Source organism: Salvelinus fontinalis, chromosome 32 (assembly GCF_029448725.1).
Source record: "Salvelinus fontinalis isolate EN_2023a chromosome 32, ASM2944872v1, whole genome shotgun sequence".
In the NCBI taxonomy this organism is placed as follows: domain Eukaryota; kingdom Metazoa; phylum Chordata; class Actinopteri; order Salmoniformes; family Salmonidae; genus Salvelinus; species Salvelinus fontinalis.
Window position 1 is genome coordinate 11,495,803 of NC_074696.1, and position 11,587 is coordinate 11,507,389.

Genomic DNA, 11,587 nt, shown 5'->3' on the forward strand with positions numbered 1-11,587 from the left:
TACTGCCTCTGGTTCTGGCAGACTCACTAAACAGAGAACACGTGGTCATCCCTACTGCCTCTGGTTCTGGAGGACTCACTAAACAGAGAACACTTGGTCATCCCTACTGCCTCTGGTTCTGGCAGACTCACTAAACAGAGAACACGTGGTCATCCCTACTGCCTCTGGTTCTGGCAGACTCACTAAACAGAGAACACCTGGTCATCCCTACTGCCTCTGGTTCTGGCAGACTCACTAAACAGAGAACACGTGGTCATCCCTACTGCCTCTGGTTCTGGAGGACTCACTAAACAGAGAACACGTGGTCATCCCTACTGCCTCTGGTTCTGGCAGACTCACTAAACAGAGAACACCTGGTCATCCCTACTGCCTCTGGTTCTGGCAGACTCACTAAACAGAGAACACCTGGTCATCCCTACTGCCTCTGGTTCTGGCAGACTCACTAAACAGAGAACACATGGTCATCCCTACTGCCTCTGGTTCTGGCAGACTCACTAACCAGAGAACACGTGGTCATCCCTACTGCCTCTGGTTCTGGCAGACTCACTAAACAGAGAACACGTGGTCATCCCTACTGCCTCTGGTTCTGGCAGACTCACTAACCAGAGAACACATGGTCATCCATACTGCCTCTGGTTCTGGCAGACTCACTAAACAGAGAACACGTGGTCATCCCTACTGCCTCTGGTTCTGGCAGACTCACTAAACAGAGAACACTTGGTCATCCCTACTGCCTCTGGTTCTGGCAGACTCACTACACAGAGAACACTTGGTCATCCCTACTGCCTCTGGTTCTGGCAGACTCACTAACCAGAGAACACATGGTCATCCATACTGCCTCTGGTTCTGGCAGACTCACTAAACAGAGAACACGTGGTCATCCCTACTGCCTCTGGTTCTGGCAGACTCACTAAACAGAGAACACATGGTCATCCCTACTGCCTCTGGTTCTGGCAGACTCACTACACAGAGAACACTTGGTCATCCCTACTGCCTCTGGTTCTGGCAGACTCACTAAACAGAGAACACGTGGTCATCCCTACTGCCTCTGGTTCTGGCAGACTCACTAAACAGAGAACACATGGTCATCCCTACTGCCTCTGGTTCTGGCAGACTCACTACACAGAGAACACTTGGTCATCCCTACTGCCTCTGGTTCTGGCAGACTCACTAACCAGAGAACACATGGTCATCCATACTGCCTCTGGTTCTGGCAGACTCACTAAACAGAGAACACGTGGTCATCCCTACTGCCTCTGGTTCTGGCAGACTCACTAACCAGAGAACACGTGGTCATCCATACTGCCTCTGGTTCTGGCAGACTCACTAACCAGAGAACACTTGGTCATCCCTACTGCCTCTGGTTCTGGCAGACTTACTAAACAGAGAACACGTGGTCATTTCTACTGCCTCTGGTTCTAGCAGACTCACTACACAGAGAACACGTGGTCATCCCTACTGCCTCTGGTTCTAGCAGACTCACTAAACAGAGAACACGTGGTCATCCCTACTGCCTCTGATCTGGAGGACTCACTAAACAGAGAACACATGGTCATCCCTACTGCCTCTGATCTGGAGGACTCATTAAACAGAGAACACATGGTCATCCCTACTGCCTCTGATCTGGAGGACTCACTAAACAGAGAACACATGGTCATCCCTACTGCCTCTGATCTGGAGGACTCACTAAACAGAGAACACGTGGTCATCCCTACTGCCTCTGGTTCTGGCAGACTCACTAAACAGAGAACACGTGGTCATCCCTACTGCCTCTGGTTCTGGCAGACTCACTAAACAGAGAACACGTGGTCATTCCTACTGCCTCTGGTCTGGAGGACTCACTAAACAGAGAACACGTGGTCATCCCTACTGCCTCTGGTTCTGGCAGACTCACTAAACAGAGAACACATGGTCATCCCTACTGCCTCTGGTTCTGGCAGACTCACTAACCAGAGAACACGTGGTCATCCCCACTGCCTCTGGTCTGGAGGACTCACTAAACAGAGAACACGTGGTCATTCCTACTGCCTCTGGTCTGGAGGACTCACTAAACAGAGAACACATGGTCATCCCTACTGCCTCTGGTTCTAGCAGACTCACTAAACAGAGAACACGTGGTCATCCCTACTGCCTCTGGTTCTGGAGGACTCACTAAACAGAGAACACCTGGTCATCCCTACTGCCTCTGGTCTGGAGGACTCACTAAACAGAGAACACCTGGTCATCCATACTGCCTCTGGTCTGGAGGACTCACTAAACAGAGAACACCTGGTCATCCCTACTGCCTCTGGTCTGGAGGACTCACTAAACAGAGAACACCTGGTCATCCATACTGCCTCTGGTCTGGAGGACTCACTAAACAGAGAACACCTGGTCATCCCTACTGCCTCTGGTTCTAGCAGACTCACTAAACAGAGAACACCTGGTCATCCATACTGCCTCTGGTTCTGGAGGACTCACTAAACAGAGAACACGTGGTCATCCCTACTGCCTCTGGTTCTGGAGGACTCACTAAACACACATGCATCTTCTGTAAATATTGTCTGAGTGTTGGGAATGTGCCTCTGGCTATCCGTTCATTTTCAAAACAAGAAAATACTTAATATGAGGAATTTGAAATGATTTATACTTTTACTTTTGATACTTAAGTATATTTTGGAATTACATTTAGTTTTGATACTTAAGTATATTTAAAATCAAATACTTTTAGACTTTTATTCAAGTAGTATTTTACTGGGTGACTTTCACTTTTACTTGAGTAACTTTCTATTAAGGTATCTATACTTTTACTCAAGTATGACAATTGGGCACTTTTTTCTACCACTGACAATAACATACCTGATTCAGCTAATCAAGGTCCTGATGAGCAGCTGATTAGTAGAACCATGGTAAAGCAGTGGTGGAACAATACATAGCATACCCAGCATCTCTCAAGAAGGAGGGTTGGCCACCTCTGATCGACAGGCAGTAACTCTCTTTGTACTCAACCGGTTACAATAAGTTCAGTGGTTCAAATCCAACTCAAGCTATTACCACCTAAATTGCCTATCTAATGGACATGGAGGGATTTTTCAAATATAAAACATTTACTCTGGACTGAAAACGCATAGCAGACACACACACACACCCCCCTCAATCATCACACTCACACACATCCAAACACACCCTTTCCTGCGCCATCTCCTACAGATAAACAGCTCCCAGCAGGGACAACACAGCAAGAACAACACGCACGCACAGCTATGTGAGGTAAGTTTGGGTTGGTATGCAGAACCCTTTTTCTCTCTCATTCTGGCCTAGTTACAGAACCCTTTCTCTCTCTCATTCTGACCTAGTTACAGAACCCTTTCTCTCTCTCATTTTGGCCAGGTTACAGAACCCTTTCTCTCTCTCATTCTGGCCTAGTTACAGAATCCTTTCTCTCTCTCATTCTGGCATAGTTACAGAACCCGTTCTCTCTCTCATTCTGGCCTAGTTACAGAATCCTTTCTCTCTCTCATTCTGGCCTAGTTACAGAATCCTTTCTCTCTCTCATTCTGGCCTAGTTACAGAACCCTTTCTCTCTGTCATTCTGGCCTAGTTACAGAATCCTTTCTCTCTCTCATTCTGGCCTAGTTACAGAATCCTTTCTCTCTCTCATTCTGGCCTAGTTACAGAACCCTTTCTCTCTCTCATTCTGGCCTAGTTACAGAACCCTTTCTCTCTGTCATTCTGGCCTAGTTACAGAATCCTTTCTCTCTCTCATTCTGGCCTAGTTACAGAATCCTTTCTCTCTCATTCTGGCCTAGTTACAGAATCCTTTCTCTCTCTCATTTTGGCCAGGTTACAGAATCCTTTCTCTCTCTCATTCTGGCCAGGTTACAGAATCATCTCTCGCTCTCATTCTGGCCAGGTTACAGAATCCTTTCTCTCTCTCATTCTGGCCAGGTTACAGAATCCTTTCTCTCTCTCATTCTGGCCAGGTTACAGAATCCTTTCTCTCTCTCATTCTGGACTAGTCACAGAATCCTTTCTTTCTCTCATTCTGGCCAGGTTACAGAATCATTTCTTTCTCATTCTGGCCTAGTTACAGAATCCTTTCTCTCTCTCATTTTGGCCAGGTTACAGAATCCTTTCTCTCTCTCATTCTGGCCAGGTTACAGAATCATTTCTCGCTCTCATTCTGGCCTAGTCACAAAATCCTTTCTCTCTCTCATTCTGGCCAGGTTACAGAATCCTTTCTCTCTCTCATTCTGGCTTAGTTACCGAATCCTTTCTCTCTCTCATTCTGGCCAGGTTACAGAAACCTTTCTCTCTCTCATTCTGGCCAGGTTACAGAATCCTTTCTCTCTCTCATTCTGGCCTAGTCACAGAATCCTTTCTCTCTCTCATTCTGGCCAGGTTACAGAATCCTTCCTCTCTCATTCTGGCCTAGTTACAGAATCCTTTCTCTCTCTCATTTTGGCCAGGTTACAGAATCCTTTCTCTCTCTCATTCTGGCCAGGTTACAGAATCATTTCTCGCTCTCATTCTGGCCAGGTTACAGAATCCTTTCTCTCTCTCATTCTGGCCAGGTTACAGAATCCTTTCTCTCTCTCATTCTGGCCTAGTCACAAAATCCTTTCTCTCTCTCATTCTGGCCAGGTTACAGAATCCTTTCTCTCTCTCATTCTGGCTTAGTTACCGAATCCTTTCTCTCTCTCATTCTGGCCAGGTTACAGAATCCTTTCTCTCTCTCATTCTGGCCTAGTTACAGAATCCTTTCTCTCTCTCATTCTGGTCTAGTTACAGAATCCTCTCTGAGCTTGACTACAGACCCACAGACAATCTTCTTGCGCTTCTCACACTCACTTTGTTTGAAAAATCACTCTGTCATTTAACCAAACCCCCCCAAAAAGTTTGTGAAATGGTGCTGGTTTTGTTTTTGCTGAGTGAGTGTGTTGAGTAACTTCAGATTTTTTTTTTTACGGATGTTGGCCAGTGAAGCGTGAAGGGCTGCACTTACAGTTCACTCTGAGCCTGTTAAATCATTTATTTTGAAATCAAATTACAGAGCAATAAGTGGAACAATAGATTAGGAGAAAATAACGGTAGTGAATCAAAGGCTGCACCTGACAACATGACAGTGTAGCCTAATCCCTATATATGCCTAGTGTACTGTAGGCCTTCTAGGATATTTTTGTTCAGAGACATATAGCGAGGGACAATACATAAGAAGGGATCCTTGATGTCCACATCACCAACAAACTAACAAATTAACATAGCACACCAAGACAGTCGTGAAGAGGGCACGACAAAACATATTCCCCTCAGGAGACTGAAAAGATTTGGCATGGGTCTTCAGATCCTCAAAAGGTTCTACAGCTGCACCATCGAGAGCATCCTGACTGGTTGCATCACTGCCTGGTATGGCACCTGCTCGGCCTCCGACCGCAAGGCACTACAGAGGGTAGTGTGAATGGCCCAGTACATCACTGGGGCCAAGCTTCCTGCCATCCAGGACCTCTATACCAGGCGGTGTCAAAGGAAGGACCTAAAAATTGTCAAAGACTCCAGCCACCCTAGTCATAGACTGTTCTCTCTGCCACGTCTAAGTCCAAGAGACTTCTAAACAGCTTCTACCCCCAAGCCATAAGACTCCTGAACATCTAGTCAAGTGGCTAGCCAGACTATTTGCATTGCATTGCCTAGAGAAGGATGCTACATAAGGAGGGATGCTACATAGGGAGGGAAAATACATAAGGAGGGATGCTACATAGGGAGGGATGCTACATAGGGAGGGAGGGTACATTGGGAGGAACACTACAAAGAGAGGGACACTACATAGAGAGGGATGCTACATAAGGAGGGATGCTACATAGGGAGGGATGCGGGATGCTACATAGGGAGGGACGCTACATAGAGAGGTACACTACATAGAGAGGGACACTACATAAGGAGGGACAATACATAAGGGATGCTACATAGGGAGGGATGCTACATAGAGAGGAACGCTACATAAGGAGGGATGCTACATAGGGATGCTCCATAGGGACAGATGCTACATAGGGAGGGATGCTACATAGGGAGGGATACTACATAGAGAGGGACGCTACATAGAGAGGGACACTACATAGAGAGGGACGCTACATAAGGAGGGATGCTACATAGGGAGGGATGCTACATATGGAGGGACGCTACATAGAGAGGTACACTACATAGAGAGGGACGCTACATAAGGAGGGACAATACATAAGAGATGCTACATAGGGAGGGATGCTACATAGGGAGGGAGGGTACATAGGGAGGGACACTACATAGAGAGGGACGCTACATAGAGAGGGACACTACATAGAGAGGGATGCTACATAGGGAGGGACGCTACATAGAGAGGTACACTACATAGAGAGGGATGCTACATGAGGGACAATACATAAGGGATGCTACATAGGGAGGGATGCTACATAGAGAGGAACGCTACATAAGGAGGGATGCTACATAGGGATGCTCCATAGGGACAGATGCTACATAGGGAGGGATGCTACATAGGGAGGGATGCTACATATGGAGGGACGCTACATAGAGAGGTACACTACATAGAGAGGGACGCTACATAAGGAGGGACAATACATAAGAGATGCTACATAGGGAGGGATGCTACATAGGGAGGGAGGGTACATAGGGAGGGAGGGTACATAGAGAGGGACGCTACATAGAGAGGGACACTACATAGAGAGGGATGCTACATAGGGAGGGACGCTACATAGAGAGGTACACTACATAGAGAGGGATGCTACATGAGGGACAATACATAAGGGATGCTACATAGGGAGGGATGCTACATAGGGAGGGATGCTATATAGAGAGGAACGCTACATAAGGAGGGATGCTACATAGGGATGCTCCATAGGGAAAGATGCTACATAGGGAGGGATGCTACATAGGGAAGGATGCTACATAGGGATGCTACATAGGGAAGGATGCTACATAGGGAGGGATGCTTCATAAGTAGGGATGCTAAATAGGGAGAGATGCTACATTGAGATGGATGCTACACAGGGATGCTACATAGCGAGAGATGCTACATAGGGAGGGATGCTACATAGGGAGGGATGCTACATAGGTAGGGGTGCTACATATGTAGAGATGCTACATAGGGAGGGCAAAAAGTACTACAGTAGAGGAATATGGCTCTGGTCAAAAGTAGCCTAGTGCATTATAAGGGAAATAAGACACGGCCTGACACTTATCTGTTAGCTTGACAATGGCTTTTTGGACGTGGTCATTAGCGGTATAGAGGAAATCTTTGGCTCCCTGGATTACAGGATGAGTGTACTCCTATGTCATAAAGGCTCAGACCTCTTGGTAGAGGCTATAGTAGGCCAGAGGCAGGCGCCCACTGAAACCTTCTTTCACTCTGTCTCCGTCAGTCTCTCTTTGGCGCCCACTGAAACATTCTTTCACTCTATCACTCCCTTTCTCTACTTTTCTATATGGAGGATGTGATGACATCACGTGGAAACAGGAAGACCCTGTGCCTGAGACACCTGACTTCCCAGAACTTTTCCATCTCACCCTTTATCACTCACTCTCTCTCTTATTCTACCCCACAACCTCCCCCTGTACCTCTCACTCAGTGGAGGCTCCACAGAGGAGGAAGGGGGGACCATCCTCCTCAGTAAATTGTATTGAAATTAAAATTGTAAAACATTTAAAAATATATAATTTTTTGATTGAACTATACTAAATATATTCACGTCACTAGTAATTTATTAAAACACACTGTTTTGCAAATACAGTAGCCTCAACAGCACTCTGTAGGGTAGCACCATGGTGTAGCCGGAGGACAGTTAGCTTCCGTCCTCCTCTGGGTACATTGACTTCAATACAAAACCTAGGAGGTTCATGGTTCTCACCCCCTTCCATAGACTTACACAGTAATTAGGAAAACTTCCGGAGAATGTCCTCCAACCTATGAGAGCTCTTGAAGCATGAACGACATGTTGTCCACCCAATCAAAGGATCAGAGAATTAATCAAGTGCTGAAAACATAAGCTACAGCTAGCTAGCACTGCAGTGCATAAAATGTGGTAAGTAGTTGACTCAAAGAGAAAGACAATAGTTGAACAGATTTTAACAAATTAATTTCTTACAAAATGAAGTCTGGAGCAAGAGAGAGATAGAGAGAGATTCTCGGGTTTTTTCACTTTCAGTTTCACTTACTTAGCTAGCTAACACAACTAGCTAGTTTAGCCTACACAAACACCCTTCTCAAACAGAGGGATGCTATGTTAGCTAGCTGACTATGACTATCCAACACAACACTGGAACTCTGCCTGCCGGTATAATCGCTAAACTGCTTACTGACTGTACACTATAATGTTACTGCATGATTGTAGAGGGTAACGGGGATAAACATACCTGAATTTGTCCAATAGAAAATTCTTGTTTGCAACACCCTATATTAGCAAGATGCAGGCAAGCTTGTGCAATGCGGTATTGAATGTGTCACTGTCTGCCCATGTGTCACTGTCTGTCACATCAAATTCTTCTCTCAATCTGAGTGCACCCACATTGCAAACTTCGTTCATAGGCTAGGTTGTAGCAACCTCGTGATGGGTATATGGACAATTTTAGTATCATGTAGTAGGCTAAACCTATGGATGGTGCATTGAACTGGGTGAATGGAATATGAATTACAGTCATCCAATATGCTGTAATAGAAATAAGGACATGCTCATTAACCTGTTTGGGCTGCAGGGGCAGTATTGAGTAGCCGGATAAAAGGTGCCCATTTCAAACGGCCTCGTACTCAATTCTTGCTCGTACCAATATGCATATTATTATTACTATTGGATAGAAAACAATCTCTAGTTTCTAAAACCGTTTGAATTATATCTGTGAGTAAAACAGAACTCATTTTGCAGCAAACTTCCTGACAGGAAGTGGAAAATCTGAAATCGATGCTCTGTTCTAGGGCCTGCCTATAAATGGGCTTCATATATATCAGTATACATGCACTTCATACGTCTTCCACTAGATGTCGACAGGCAGTGAGAGAAGAAATGGAGTGTATAACTTGATCTGGGGTCGAATAAATGCTCTTTGTATGACGTGTCACCAGTTTCCTGTTTTCTGGAGAGCGTGTGAAGGGACCTGGTTTTGCCTTTTGTACAGACTAATATCTCCGGCTTTGATTTTATTTGATACATGTGACAATATCATCGTAAAGTATGTTTTTTCAATATAGTTTTATTAGATTATTGAATTTTTTTCGAGACGTTAGGCGTGTTGCTTTGTCTGCGTTTGTTCAGGAAGGAGAGCTTCGCGCCACTTTGCTAGCTTTCCGTGCTAATTGACTGGAGAAGAGGACATTCTAAATCCAAACAACGATTGTTCCCGACAAAGGACCCCTTGTACAACATTCTGATGAAAGATCATCAAAAGTAGGACCCATTTTATGATGTTTTTTCATATATCTGTCGAACATGTTGTACTAGTCGTTTGCGGCCAGATTTTGGGTACTCTCTCGCCATAACGTAAACTGCATATCGTAATGAAGTTATTTTTAGAATTCTAACATGGCGATTGCATTAAGAACTAGTGTATCTATCATTTCCTATACAACATGTATTTTTTTGTTATGTTTATGAATAGTTATTTGGTCAGAATATGTGAGTGTCAGAAAAATATCCGGACGTTGTGGGAAAAAGATGCTACGTTAGCACAATGTATAACCACTGATTTCAGCTCTAAATATGCACATTTTCGAACAAAACATAAGTGTATGTATAACCTGATGTTATAGGACTGTCATCTGATGAAGCTTATCAAGGTTAGTCAAAAATGATATATCTTTTGCTGGTTTGTTACGATCGCTAACTTTTTCTGCTGGGGAATGGCTTGTGTTTCTGGCTATTGTGGTAAGCTAATATAATGCTATATTGTGTTTTCGCTGTAAAACACTTAAGAAATCTGAAATATTGGCTGGAATCACAAGATGCCTGTCTTTCATTTGCTGTACACCATGTATTTTTCAGAAATGTTTTATGATGAGTATTTAGGTATTTGACGTTGGTGTCTGTAATTACTCTGGCTGCTTCGGTGCCATTTCTGACGGTAGCTGTGATGGTAGCTGCAATGTAAAACTGATTTATACCTGAAATATGCACATTTTTCGAACAAAACATAGATTTATTGAATAACATGTTCTAAGACTGTCATCTGATGAAGTTGTTTCTTGGTTACTTTGGTTGGTTCTTGGTTAGTTAGGTTGGTTTTGTGCATGCTACCTGTGCTGTGAAAAATTTCTGTCCTTTTTTGTATTTGGTGGTGAGCTAACATAAATATACGTGGTGTTTTCGCTGTAAAACATTTTAAAAATCGGACATGTTGGCTGGATTCACAAGATGTTTATCTTTCAAATGCTGTATTGGACTTGTTAATGTGTGAAAGTTAAATATTTCTAATAAATATATTTTGAGTTTCGCGCCCTGCACTTGAAGTGGCTGTTGTCATATTGTGCCCAGCTTCAGGCTTGCAGCCAGAAGAAGTTAAAAAAATTATCGTCCTCCCTAATCTTAAAACGGCACCGGCCACCACTGCTCTCACAACCCCCCCCCCCCCCCCCCCTCTCTCTCTCTCTCTTTCCCTGCCCTCTCTCTCTTTCCCTGCCTTCTCACTCTTTCTCCCCCTCTCTCTCGTCCTGCCCTCCCTTTTCTCTGTATACCCCCACTATTCCTATATTTCGCTACATTGAAGGTTATGCTTTGAGAAATGCTTTGAGAAAAAAAAATATGGGCTCCTAGACTGCTCACTACTGCTTCACTCACACCCTGTGGTGTTTCCTGTTAACCCGAGAGAGAGAGAGAGTGTTTCATACCTGGGCCTGTGCCCTCAGAAATAGGGGACACATCCAAAACAATATACATTTACATTGCTACACACAGACATTTGAACTTTACCATAGATACACATACATACACTGAGTATCTTAGTTTAGGCTACAGAGGTTTACACTCAGTCTCACAGAGCTAAATAAGAGCCGCAAACATGAACCGACTGACTCACCGGAGAGCATGAAGGGTCGTCCGTTATCCGCGGGGGCTGGCGGAGAGAGGTGTGAACAGCAACAGGGAGTTAAAGTTCCAGGCGCACGGGACAGAACGGGATGAGACCGTGGCTCGCGGAGCGCTCCTCTAGAGGGGATGTGAACGTGAGACGCTCTCTCTCTGTCCGGAAGGGTTGGATTGACTGATACGCGCACTGACTGACGTCCACTCCGAAGCGCGCACCCTGGATGTGCTTGTGTTTTAACAGGAAAAATAGAAATCTGGTTTTGACTTTCAATTACGTGATTAATGTAGAAATTGTTCAAACGCAAAGTCCGGTGATTTGACAAAACCGCTGAGCCCGGGAATAGAACCGCTGGGCATGTCCCAGCCAGGTAGTCCCTTCCTACTATCCTGCTAGAGAGACACATATGTTTCCCATGCAAATAAAGCCCTCGAGTTGATTAAATTGAATTGATATAGAGACACCCAGATAGACAGAGGCTCTCTTTTTCTCCCTCTCCCTCTCTCTCTAGAGAGAGAGAGCATCTAGAGAGGTGTGCTACTGGAAGCGGATA

General features: G+C 44.9%; 1 protein-coding gene across 2 annotated transcripts in view; it reads right to left on the bottom strand.

Moving 5' to 3' along the window:
* The window catches only part of LOC129830722 (proto-oncogene tyrosine-protein kinase Yrk-like), a 45,304-nt gene extending 34,039 nt beyond the window's left edge, over positions 1-11,265 (bottom strand). The window contains exon 1 of one of the 2 annotated variants that reach the window (XM_055893363.1): positions 11,029-11,265. The gene's annotated coding sequence lies outside the window, so the exon portion shown is untranslated. The remainder of the gene's footprint in view (positions 1-11,028) is intronic. The other variant, XM_055893362.1, reaches the window with a different exon arrangement.
* Between the last annotated feature and the right edge of the window lie 322 nt (positions 11,266-11,587).